This window comes from Vidua chalybeata, chromosome 12 (genome assembly GCF_026979565.1).
Source record: "Vidua chalybeata isolate OUT-0048 chromosome 12, bVidCha1 merged haplotype, whole genome shotgun sequence".
NCBI lineage: Eukaryota > Metazoa > Chordata > Aves > Passeriformes > Viduidae > Vidua > Vidua chalybeata.
This window is the reverse complement of record NC_071541.1, coordinates 10,424,863-10,429,277: the sequence shown is the minus strand read 5'-3', so window position 1 is coordinate 10,429,277 and position 4,415 is coordinate 10,424,863. Positions and strand designations below refer to the sequence as shown.

Genomic DNA, 4,415 nt, shown 5'->3' with positions numbered 1-4,415 from the left:
TCCTTGGAGTCTTCTCCAGGCTGAATGAGCCCAGCTGCCTCAGCTTGTTTCCACAGGAGAGGTGACCAAGCCCTCTGAGCAACTTTGTGGACCCTTCTGGACCTGCTCCATCAGGTCCATGTCCTCCTCATGTTGTGGGTCCCAGAGCTGGACACTCCAGGTAGGGTCTCACCCTACCTGAGGGTGAAGTAGAGGGCCAGAAACCCCTCCCTCTCCCTACTGGCCACACTGCTCCTGAGGCAGCCCAGGATGCTCTTGGTTTTCTGGGCTGTGAGTGCATCGTGGTAATGGGAAAATTAGGGTGTGTTGCTTGAAAGGTCAGTGCAGAGTCCTTAAAGCTGTGTTTTAATAACTTGGATACATTCACATGAAACAATGGCTTCTTAGAGAATATTGAGATACAAAGAATATTGTATATTGAGAACTCAGTGATTTAACAAACAGGGTTGTTTTCTGTTATAAGTGACAGATAACTAGTAACTAGTAATAATAACTAATAACTAGTGACTGTTAGGATCATTTTTTTCCTATTACCAATGGACTCAAGACATGCAGTTTGTATCCAATTCCAAACAATTCCCAAATTCAGGGAGCTTGGATCTAAGATTTGATTTCACTTCAACCCCTTCTTTTTTATTTCCTTATGTTTTGGCCTCTCTTTAAGCATTACTAGGGCCAGAATAACTATTTCCAGGATCCCATTCAAAAGGAAGCCCTCAAGCAGCTAAGAAAGGGGTTTGCCATTACATTACACCCTCATCTTCCAATTTTACTGCTGAATAAAATCTGGACAGCTGTTAGCAGCTTTTTCAGAGTCTTGATTTGTAGAGTTACAAACTGAACAACATGTAGCTTGTACATGACTGTTATATCTGAATGCTTGTCAGACATGGTTCTTATTCAACACTGTTAGCCATCAAAAACTAGAGAAAGATCTTCCTTCCTCAGCATGAGGAAACTTGTTTTGCTTTTCTGAATTTCTTGCATGAAAAAACCTGGCCAGCAACTACAGAAACTTAACTCTCCAAGGATGGTGAAAATCATCCACTTATTACTTTGTAATTATCAGAAAGTTTTGGATGAAAATGTCTAGAGTCCACTGTCCACATTTCACCCTGACAAAGCTGGCAGATGATCCAGCACCAAGAACAAAAGAGTAGGAAATTATTGGGAAACATGCTAAATGTGGAAGACAATCCTTTGAAACTGCAAAGGAACCTCTGATTAAGTGATCACTTGGAGTATTAGTGATTTATTCAGAATAGAAGAAATGGAAAAAAGCCAATTCATTTGGGACTTGGAGCTGAACTGAACCCAGAGTAGGGAACTGTCCTTATCCTGAGGGTGCCTTAGCAAGGCTGGAGCTGTGAGGGCAAAGGGGAATAGGAAAGCCCAATATATAAATGTTCCACTTTTCAAAGAGAAATAGGGGATTTAATCTTACTTTTTTTATTACGGCCAGTTTATATGCTTACTCCTCTGGATTAATGTCTCACAACCACTGACCAGTACAACTACCCAGGGGTTCACAGTACTCACATCCCACAGTAACCTACTGAGAGCAGTACGTAGGTGTCTTGCAGCTGAACTTAAAATTGCTTCAGGACCTTCATTCTAGAAAAGTCTTTGATCATATCCTGGGGTTCACAGAGGAGGGGAAGTCTTCCCTTCCTCTCCACTCCTGGATGAGTAACACCTTTGCTTTCCATTTCCTCTCTCTCAGGTGACAGGGACAGCAACCTGTAAAGCAAGGAGCACTGTAAGTAATAATCTGGAATCTCCATCCCAATTCCAGAGGCTGGGGTAGGATGCACAACATCCTTAGGAACATTAGGAACCAGACATTCATGCATACACAGCAACACATACTCCACCATCTCAGTTCAAGAATTGTTCACACTTCTTTACAAACAATTTAGGCATCTTATTTTATGAATTTAAATTGCTGCTAAATTACGAATAAACCGAGAATAACTTAAGACTCTCAGAAATCTCAGTTGAAAATAAAACCTAATTTCTGTCCCTAACTTACTTTCCTACTTCAGTAATAACCAAACTAGGGTTAAAAATGCCATTTCCCCTGAAGGATTAAGAGACTATTTTTTTTTTTTAATAAGGAAATAAATAAAAAGTCCATAATTTCAGAATTTAATTGGCTGGTGTCTCCCCATGACAAAGTAGAAACACATTCATGACATGACATGCATTTATCTTTAAACCACTCACTTACAGTCAGTGCCATGGAATATGGATCTCATTGAGCAGGGTGGAAAACAACCCAAGTATCTTTTGGAAAGAATAATTTTGTTACAATTACAGATTTTCAAAAGGGCCTGAAATCTGATGATTTCCGAGCAACAGGGCACTAAAGCATTTCCCTCCAGGGAACTAACTTTTGTTTAGGGACATTCCAGGAAAACAGTCTGGACAGATCTATTTTGTTGGCTGTAGCTTTTTTGCAGACTTGGTTCTGAATGCCATTAATTAACTGAAGAGGCCCCAGAAGAGAGCCTATTCCGCATGAAAGCAGCAGCACACCAGAAGACTCAGAGCTCCATGATGAAATTGCTTTTCTATCCTGTTCTGTTTTGCACCTTCTGTATCCACCAAATTTCATTGCTGTACAAGAAAAGAGATCTTTCCTAAATTGAATCAAACCTTGCATTTTGCTCTATTTTTGCTTCCTACTCAACCACACTGAGTCAACCACCCCGCTGTTGGCTTTGATAACCACATCCATCACAGGAGCTTCCTTCTACTCACAGCACTTGTTTCTCAGAGGTTGTCTGCAAGGGAAAGCAAACAGTACATCAGACCAATTTTAGACCCAAATGACCCTTCCAGAGAACATGCCAAACTTTCTGCACCTCACTATTGAAAAGGGCCCTGCTGGCTGCAGCATCATTTCTTGCTTTTCAGTTTAACCAAACCAAAATACCAGGACTAAAGGTAAGAAGTTTCTTCTTTGCAGCCATTTAAACTAGTTATTGTACACAAGGTGCTGATGTTGCTTATCTCTTCTATAGTTTTACATTTCCTTCCCTATTTCTTTGGAACTCTAAGCACACAGCAATCAGTCATGAATTCACAGATGCAGATTACCAGTTCAAAGGGGACACCCCAAAAACAAAAGCAAAAACCCCAACAACCAAAAAATTATTACCTGTACTGTCGGTCACAACCAAACCTCACTACCCTTTCAAAATACAAGTATCTTACTTCAAAATGTGTTAATGAGCTGATTCTAACTCATCATTAGCTGATTTATGGGCTGCATCTGCTCCAGCAGACCAAGAGCAAGTTTGCAAACACCAGTTTGCATCAGATTCTGCTTTCCCCAGGCTGTGTTTTGTTTCACATGGTTTCTCTTTGACTGGGCAGCACAAAGGGCTCTCTGTACAGCCAATGCACTCAGATTTTCTGGAAATCGCCATGTCTCCAAGAATTTGTAGGGGGGGGAAAAGAGCAACAGCTGAAATCCAGATGACTTGAGTATTTTGCTAACAAAGAAAAATTGTTGGAGGCTAAATGAGACTGATCCTTCCTAGAAAGAGCTCTGAACAAATAAGTACTGCATGGTTGAGTGCTAGAATAGGACTCAAATGAGGATTTCTGCATAGATCATAAATCAAACCTTGCAGTGGAAGAAGTTCACAGAAAAGCAAAGCAGATGTGTAATCTCGCCTAAGTGTTCTGTTATTCTCCTTCTAAGGTAAGGAGTTTCTGGTTTAAGGGACAGTGTAAAATTTGGAGTTATCCTTAAGATCTTGCCAGCTTTATGAAAGGCAGTGAGCAGGAAAACGAGGGATAACATCTTTGATTCACCCCTTTCTATTGGCTGCAGCCACTTCTTATTCATAGTCTGCAGCCCCAACCTCCACTTGCTCTGGGCAGTCCAGATGAATTCTACCAGCTCACATTTGCCTGAATTTCATGCATCTAACACCAATATCAACCCTGAATGCACAGCCATGTGAGAGGGGTACATGTGTGACCTGGAACAGATTGAAATCCACACATAAGTTCTCCACAGCAGAGGCACATGCCTGGTGTTAGGGGATGATGTAACAGGAGGCTGTAGCCTAAGGCTGCACCCAGGGAAGATGCATTAGGCCTCACCCACAAGTATATTTCTTGGCAGTCCGGGCATAACAACTAAAGGTAAAAGAGCTCATCAGTCATCCTTTTTTTCCCTAGGTAAGAGGAGCTTTGAGCCCAGGAGCAGGAGTTCCCAGTCTGCAGAAAACTATTCTGTTCCTTAGAGAACAGTATGCAAATAAAACTTAAGGTAAAAGGGGAAAAATATATATAAATATATATATATATATATATATATATATATATATATATAAGGTTATAGATGTAAATATATAGATATATGAGCTGTTTGCTTGGGGTTTTTTTAACAAGTTTTA

The 4,415-nt window shown here is 40.7% G+C and overlaps 1 long non-coding RNA gene across 2 annotated transcripts; it reads right to left on the bottom strand.

The window, feature by feature from the left end:
* Positions 1 to 258: 258 nt before the first annotated feature.
* Positions 259 to 3,980, bottom strand: LOC128794352 (uncharacterized). 2 transcript variants are annotated; one of them, XR_008433060.1, is made up of 3 exons: positions 3,164 to 3,980; positions 2,659 to 2,786; positions 259 to 1,740 (listed from the first exon to the last, which is right to left on the bottom strand). It is a non-coding gene; the product is annotated as an uncharacterized LOC128794352 (long non-coding RNA). The 2 variants fall into 2 exon arrangements; XR_008433061.1 differs by having other exon boundaries at positions 3,635 to 3,980.
* Positions 3,981 to 4,415: the final 435 nt, after the last annotated feature.